The sequence below is a fragment of the Poecilia reticulata genome, linkage group LG11, assembly GCF_000633615.1.
Source record: "Poecilia reticulata strain Guanapo linkage group LG11, Guppy_female_1.0+MT, whole genome shotgun sequence".
Lineage (NCBI taxonomy): Eukaryota > Metazoa > Chordata > Actinopteri > Cyprinodontiformes > Poeciliidae > Poecilia > Poecilia reticulata.
This window is the reverse complement of record NC_024341.1, coordinates 14670301-14678825: the sequence shown is the minus strand read 5'-3', so window position 1 is coordinate 14678825 and position 8525 is coordinate 14670301. Positions and strand designations below refer to the sequence as shown.

At 40.3% G+C, this 8525-nt stretch overlaps 1 protein-coding gene across 1 annotated transcript in view; it reads left to right on the top strand.

Annotated features, from left to right (window-relative positions):
• Positions 1-566: 566 nt before the first annotated feature.
• Positions 567-8525, top strand: part of pag1 (phosphoprotein membrane anchor with glycosphingolipid microdomains 1) — a 59227-nt gene continuing 51268 nt past the window's right edge. The window contains exon 1 of the mRNA XM_008422045.2: positions 567-846. The gene's annotated coding sequence lies outside the window, so the exon portion shown is untranslated. The remainder of the gene's footprint in view (positions 847-8525) is intronic.

The following is an 8525-nucleotide window of genomic DNA, read 5'->3' as shown; positions in this document are numbered from 1 at the left end:
GATTTTTATCTGTAACACAATTGAAACCATGCAGTGGTTTTCTTCCACTGTGCAGCTCCGCACAGCAATGTTTATTTATGCAGGGCACTGAAGTCATACGTTGTTCTAGCCATTTATAAAAACCATCACTGTTTCAAAGTGCAACCAAAATAAAAATCTGGGCAGAAGGCTTCCTCACATACACCATAACAGTTCATAAACCACAGAGGAAAACTGTGAAAACAAACAAAAATACCCTCACTAATCAATTCAAAACTTTGAAGAGCTGACAGTTTTTTTTAAGTGCTATTTTGTTTAACCAGAACTTCAGTATATTTATCCTTTGCTACAAAACCGTACAAAACAACGGTTATTAATATGTAGCATTGTTTAATGTGCTGTGCTTAGTTAAATAAATCTAATGAGAACTGAATCAAATTGGATTGGATTGGGACTGGGGGGCAAAAACCCAACTAAAATTCATAGCAAAATTTGCCTAAGCGCCGCGCCAATGCTACTACATTTCCCATGACTCTTTGCGCGGCAGCCTTTCGCCGCTCCTCCTCCCACCGGCGTTCCCGGCTACAGCCTCTACAGCTGGCCGAGCGACCGCCGCACAGCGCGGCAGGCTGGACTGAACTGAGAAGCACCGCGTCTCTATCGTCCTCCTGAAATGCGCTCGGGCTGCGCAACGAGACACATCTCTACCTGTGGCCTCCACAAACACAGAAACCCCGCTTCTGTTCCTCTACTCCTCCAAACGTAGCGCCAGGGGGGCGGGAGGCTTTGGACCAGCAGCTTACTGAAGGAACCCGGCTACTTTGGACTCAGACAGCCGCTAAACGCTCGTCGCTCCTCGGGCTCTGGGTAAGCGCCCCTTTCCAAACCTTCGCATGTGAGTGTGTAAAAGTTGTAATTTGTAAAAGGTCGGGGAGTGGAGGGTTTTCTATATTCGTGAGGGTTTCTGGAAAAGTTGAGCTGCAGACCGAGAGGGAGGGGAGCGGCGCGTCGCGGTGCAGCGACTGCGGCAGCCTCGGTGGTCGCGCTGAAAGCAGAATTAGAGAAACGGTGAGAGGAGAAACTTGTTGCCATCTGTGCATACATTTCAGTGTTCACACATAGCGCCAGGCATCTGTATGAAACTTCTAGTTAATTTTCAGATGTCAGATGCGCTGCTGCTAATGAACTTCTTTCATGGTTTTAACTCGTCATTTAAGCTTATGTCAGCTGTGTGGGCTCATTTTGCAGAACAAACATGGGAAGCTGTCGCATTTCTAATTTAATCCTCAGTAGGGTAGGTGCTTGCTTAAAGATGCAAATCAACTTCCGTCATTCTTTTCGACTTTGTCTTGTTACAGCTTTGCACACATGCACAAGGAGAACACTGATGTGTGTGAGTACTTGTATATTTTGCATCATTTCCTCTGCAGATAAAAGTATTCCGTTATGTAATAAAACTTTCAAATAATATCAAAATCCCGCCCTAGAATTTCATTTTCATGGCCACCCATTTGACAATTTGTAACTTCAAATCATAAATGAAAAGTCATTTTGATATCATCAAACTTTCAACAAGCGAGTACCTTTTTGGCGGCTGTCAACTTTTAACAGTCAATAAATTTGTAATAGTTCACCCAAAAAGAGCTCTTTCATATCCAGATTGTGTTCTTAACATTAAAACAATGAGAGAGAGAGAGAGAGAGAGAGAGAGAGAGAGAGAGAGAGAGAGAGAGAAAAGTCCTGCCTTGAAACAAATTAACTAGCTTACATTGTTTCTCCTAGTAAAACATTATAGGTAAATCCTGTAAGTCAGATATAAAATATTAACCTCTGTTTAATGAGTTCAGTCAAATCATTTGATTCTGGTGCATCTGAATAAATTGGTTTCTTCAAAAAATTGCAATATTATTTGCAATATTGCAATTAATTTCTGTTAATACTTATTATTATATAGTTACAGGTAATAAAATCAAAATGCAATTTCTTAGACAATTGTACTATTGGACAAGAATATTGTGGGTCTACTGAAAAATATGTCCATGTGTTGTATGTCCATGTGTTACTTGGCGGGGCTCCTTTTGCCTGATTTTCTGCTTCAGTGCAGTGTAATCAGCCCTTTCATTCTGGTGAGGTGTTCAAGAAGCCCGAGTTGCTTAAAAAGCAGTGTTCATGTCTTGCTTCGTTGGGTTTGCCGTTTCTCATCTTCCTCTTTACAACGCCACCATAGATTATCTGCGGGTGTTTGATCAGGAGATCTTGGCGACATATCAATCACAGTGATACCAGGGATTAAAGAAGACATTGGTACTTTTTGGCAGCATTGGACCAGGTGCATGCTGTAAATAAAATCAGCATCTCGAGAAAAGTTTTCTTTCTTTCTGACTTTCTTTGTTTGTTTCTGTCTTTTGTTCAAGAGGAACAACAAACGATTCATGCATAAATGCATTGATTGGTCGTTTGTAATATTTTAACGTTTTTAGGAGTTAGTTAAATGCTAAGTAAGTCACAATCACCTAAAACTGACAATAACCGTTAAAACACATCACTCTTAAAGTTAAATTGTAAGTACCAGATTATTTAGCTGATTTTAGAAAATTCTTCCTCTCTTTAGATGAATCCAAAAGGGTTTTTTCCATGCAAAGTTTCTCATTTCAAACGGCTGTGTTTTTTTTTTTTGAAAGGATGAAGCAGTGAATAGCGTGAACACCAGTACAAGCACAAGCAGGATCTGTAGAGTCGCTGGTAGTAAGATGCGTCTTTATAAGCCAAGTTTTATAAACATCCTAATTCGCTCACGATGACACGAGTGACCTCTTTTCCTCCACCTGATGCTGAAGCCGTCAGGCATGCCTGCACGGCCAGACACACCTCACTGTACTGCATCCTGTACGGTATGCAGATGAGAAACACACTCAATTCTACAACAAATCCACCCTTCTGCTCACCTGCCAAATACATCCCCCTCTTTTTCACACTCTGGCGGTTCTCATTTATCTTATTCACACACGCTGACACGCACGCATAGACACGCAAACGGAGCCAACAGAAGACCCCCCCCCCCTTCAGCTCCCGTTGATGCGCGCCGTTGTTGAATACGCTGGCAGATACCCCGCAGCAGTCTGGCTGTCACACAAGTTGACATTCACTTCAGCAAACACAATTTGCACTTTGTTTTAGCTTCCCTTTGCATTCACAGCACTTCCTTGTGTGATATGCTAAACATTAATGACTTCTCCTCTTTCTGGTGGCATCTTTTGATAAAAACATGGTAAATGAATAACAATTTCTCTCTGGAAGCGGGTTAGCCTATTGTCTTTACATAAATGTACAAACCACTGATTGACAGCAGCAATAAACGCCTTTTGGTATTTAAAACCCAGATTGAAGTCGAGGGATTTAGATGAAAACATCTCAAGAGGCTCAATCCTTTATTATTGTGCTACTACGTGTGCATTGTACAGAAGTGACAGGGAGGCTTTTGCAGCTTAAAACACACATGTCAGAAGGGTCAGCGCGGGGAAATCTGCACATCGCTAAATCCCCGTCACCCTGTAAGCAACTGACTGCGTGGCGGCGAACGGCAAATGCTTTGTGACAGTTTTAACTCGCCGGTATTCATAGTGGACTGCTAATCCGGGAATTTGGATGGCGATCAGGGTGGGTGTTTGCAGCTGCTGCATAAAAGGCGGGAGATGAGTTGAAGCAAATGAGGACGAGGGTGGGCTACTAAACTGTGTTTGTTACATTGAAACGAACACCCAGGTTAAAAGTCCTACTGTTAGATTGAATCTTATTGATAGATAATATACAGTACAAAGACGATAAATCGATTGTAATGATTATTTGAAGATTTAATTTCGTAGAAAATCTGGATTTTATTTATTTTTTGTCACCAATGGACTCCTTGGGTTTCCGTAGTTCAGAGTGTTGTCAGCCTGTCTTCTGAATTTATGTCAACTCACAGAAGGAATCTTAGAAAATACGTTCAAAAAATGGCTTTTATTTCAATGTTTTGCCATTTCTTTTGCGTAAACAATATTGAATTATGCAAATGTTTGTATGTTTAGCCTTAAAAAAACCAACAAAACCTGCTATGTGTTTTCTCAACTAACATCCATGTACATTTCTGCGCTCATTAAAATGCCTCTGCTGGATCTGGAGCGTCCTGTTCTGAAAAGGATAAATTGTAATCACTCCTTCTCCGACTGCTTGGCGGGCGGCGCTTCATCACTGGCTGTCGAGATGTCGTTTAGCAGACTACACACATTTCACAGTCACTTAGGCTTTAACAAGCAGGAACACCATCCCCATCATCTGAAGGCAAACAGTGGAGCCGTGGCCCCAGATTTTACAATTACGCCGCGCGCCCTGTTTGACACTCCTGTCCGTTGGAGGCGCGTACACCTGGGGGAATTAAAGCGAAGATTGAGTCTGGAGGAGGGCGCGTTGCTCTGACTAGCAATGAGCGTTTGTTAAATGTCCAGCTTCCTGTGCACTGAGCAGAATTCAATCATCAAAACACAAAAGAAAACCACAGTAAATGGCCTGGGATAGAGTTAACTGGGGAGGCAATTATTATTTTTTTTATTAGTAAGCATTTCCTGGAGGATTTATTTATTTATTTATTTTTTGGTCAACAGATTCATCCTCTCTCCTCATGTAAGCAGTTTCATTGAAACTACACGAAATAAATAGGAAACCTCTAAGTTAGTGTTGGTGTTTTTACTCTTGACACTTAATGAAATGTGGCCTATTTAAAGTGTGTGTGTGTGGTTGGTAAGAGAACAAAACATTTGCAGTTAGAGACGCTTGTAAAGCTTGTGGTTGTTTAGCGCGGAGCACACTGTGGGTTGACGCATCACTCCCTGCTAAAGACGTAACCATTGGTGCTGCTGGGTTGATCTCAGAGAAGGTTTTTGCTGGCCATTGCTTTGCTTATCGCGCCACTAAAGCAACATAATGAGTAAAGCTGCAGCTGCTCTGCTGGGACAAAACTTTTACTTTATCTAGAATAACATTCTTATCACTTTGAGTAGAACGAAATGCAACATTACTGTAAACCTATGAGCTCTTTGTTGAAACTTGCTGTGTGTGTGTTGTGATTGCTGGCTGCTTTACTCACTCGTGCTGCGTTGATGAGTTGCTTCCCTGCTCTGAGGTCCTCCTTGGAAACACAGACTTCCCTGCTACAGGCAGAATCACACGTTAGGGGAGTTATTTGTTGTGGCGTAATGAGGTTGAGCTGTGGTGGCGTTCTGGTTGTCGTAGAACCAAATGGTTCTCCTGTTGAGAGCAACTATGTTTGACTCCGGTACCAAACCCTAATGGAGTGAAGGAATCTAATCTGTTGGCATTACCAACAGAAATTCAGACTTATTAGTGCAGAATGAAATGAATGAAACATTGTGTGGAACTCAACAGTAAGAGCTGATATGCATCCACGAGGAAACTGTGCTTCGGGAGACCAAAAAGTAAATATTTTAGCAAATAGGTTTTAAGAGCGTACAAATATGACTTTTTAAAATGGACACTCTTCCAATCAGATGCAGAACCAGAACCAAAACCTTTACCAACATCATTTTTGGATCAAATATTAGGCTGCACCTCCTATGGTTCATATACTATTGTTCTGTGTTTCTGCCCAGATTTTCACCCTTGAATTTGCGGCTAAATATGCTGCACACAAGCATAATGTACACAATGGTTTCATAAAATGCATGTAAGCAAATGTTTCATTGATTTCAGTAGATCTTTGTTTGATTCTCCAGTTGATTTTAAGCTTCATTTAAACTTGCAGGAAAATCCTGTCTGAGAACAGTCTGCCTGTTTGGTTTGGCCTTCTTTGGATACATTTCAGAGTGGAGAGGCAGAGAATACGGCAAATAAAGAAGCTGGTGTTAAGAGAATTAATAACTAAGGATAGGACTTAGTGCAGCAAGATTCATTTACTTTACAGAGTAGGGACAAAGAGCTTCAACAGACATCAGGAAGGTTAACTGGATTACAGTAAGGTCATTACTTCATGCTCTTAAAGCTTAATCTGTTAGGGATTTGTAAATCTTAGCTGTCAGACTTAAGGTAGAAATATTTATAATCGTAAAATAAACACAGGCATTTATTGCAGCACTAACAGAGCTCTGTACGCTATCTTTTAAGGAAAGGTAAAGAAAATGTCAGTCACATAAATCTGACTTGGTTTCACTAAAGTGACACTGTTTGGTGAGATCTCTGGCTCCTAATTATGTCACTGAGTGAAGCTGCTTTTCAGAACTTCTCCCCAGGTTTTTACACCCCCCAAAAAAGCCATTTTACAGCAGCAGCTTTTCTAAAATAAATTTGCCAGCTCTGCAGTTAGATGCTGATAAGATCATGCTTATGTTGTAATTAATAGCCTTGTAAATGCAGCTGAGGAAATGGGCAAGAGCTGGAGCAGTACAGCTGACAGCACATATAGACTTTATTGCATTTTGTAAACATTAAACGAATGCAAAATAAAATATCAAAAATTGTGATGTGGCCACCGTCCAGAAGAGGGCTGCTTCCACAGTTGGTAGTCTGGTAGACTAAAAAAAAAGCCCTTTGAGTGCAGAATCAAATTAAGACTTTTAGTTTTTTAATTCCATATTTTGTTTCATATGCACACAAATCTCAAAACTGAATGCAGAAATTATAAAATAAGCTGCGTCTTTGGGGAGTTCCCATCACATTTTCTCCAAATCATGGGTACGTATATATAATTGCTTCTAATTTAGGTTTTTACTGTAGGCCACTTCAGATAGATTGTGGTTATTGTTTATTCTAAGCTCAAAAGTGCAGCTATACTTCTCTACCTCTTATTTAAATCCATAATTTTGTTATATAAAGAGTCCAATTCCAGATTGAGAAATAATTTGGTGCTGGTGAAGGAAGAAGCATAAATCTTCTACTGCAGCACTCCAAAAAAAATTACAGATTTCTGTGGTAATTTAGAAATTTTGTCCACAGCTTTTAAAGTTTAGAAGCTTCTGAAAGGAAAATGAGACAGAAGCAGATTCAGTCAGACAGCAATAAAAACATGGAGCTGCAGTCAGACGCAATAAATGAGGGAAATAAAAATGAGGCAATAATTTGCGGGGGGGGGCTGATATTGATCTGCAGTGTCTGAGTTGGGTTACCACTGCTTCTTTTTTGCTCCTCAAAAGCAGCAAACCTCATGAAATTGATTTTTAATCCTCTTCTCTCATTCTAGAGGGAATTTTTTTGTCTTGTTTTGTTTTTGTTAGTCCCGTCTATTGTAGTCTCTAGAGCGTCCATTGCACTGCTGCACAAACTTCAAAGAAAGAATAAAGGATCTTGATCAAATTTCCAGATGAGTTTTAACAAAAAAAGTCAACAAATCAAATAGCAGCGGATAGGTGTTTATGTGACTTTCAGTTTTCTTGCTTCAGGAAATCCTTTCAACTGTAAGTGTAAAGCAGGGAAATTACCTAATGATGAGCTGAGTCAAAAATAATACAGTTAATCAGTGACGGGACAAATGATTAAACCGTTTTCTAAATATGGAAAAATCAATCAAAAATTGGATCTAAATGCCTAACTTGGTAAAGTTTATAAGATTATAGCATTAAATGGACCAGTTAGGTTTTACTCTTTTGTAAAGCAAATCTGACACTGTGTAACTTCATCATATCGTTTTAATCTCCTACCTATTTGTGTGGTTAAAATGCTGTTCCTACATTTTAAAAATCTTTTTACTGAGTTTCCAGGGGAAATGCGAGAGTGACAGAAGGAGACTTCATGGTGTACAGAAAGGGACCAGTGACTTGCTGTCATTCTGTATTGAGAAAGTAATGAGGCAACGTCTTGTTTGTCTTCTGAAAACAACTAAATGCTAGAGGTCACCTTAAGCTAACAATCACAAGGACAGTTGAACGCACAAACAGCTTATTGAAATCTTAATGGACAGACGGATTCAGTTTGAACTTAGCATCTGTGGTGAGAAACAGTCGTTTTGCTATGAAGTGTTTCTTGGAGAACCAGGCTGTTCTTATAAATGTTCAGTTTCGCTGCAGACTGAAGGCTCCCTCATGCTCAGGCGTACACATCCTGTGAGCCGCATGGATGGCTGCGGTTTCGTAGTCGAGCGTACCAATCACCGACATTTGTTGTGACAAACTCCTTTATTTCCCACAATCCGAATGGATACTGCATCAGGTTTGATGAGCTGGTTAGGTGCCTCATTTCTTCTTCATCAGGGCAGCCGCTGCACAACTGTTAGAGCGACACAAAGTGGCAGCTGTGTGTCTGGGCGTCTGGTTTCTCCGACTCTAAACCTCTTTAATTCTGTTAAAAATATGAACACCAATTCCTGCTTGCGTGCGGATATCTGCTTTGAGTCTATTTTAAGTCTACCTCAAGTACACACGGGTCTCTGCAGAGTGAAGTACGTGGAAACCTTAAGATGCCAACTTAACAAATGAGTTCTGCTTTAATTAAAACCAAAAATGTCTGTAGTCACAACTGTAACCTGTCTGATAATTAAGCTTCTAAAAATTTTGGATCAAAAA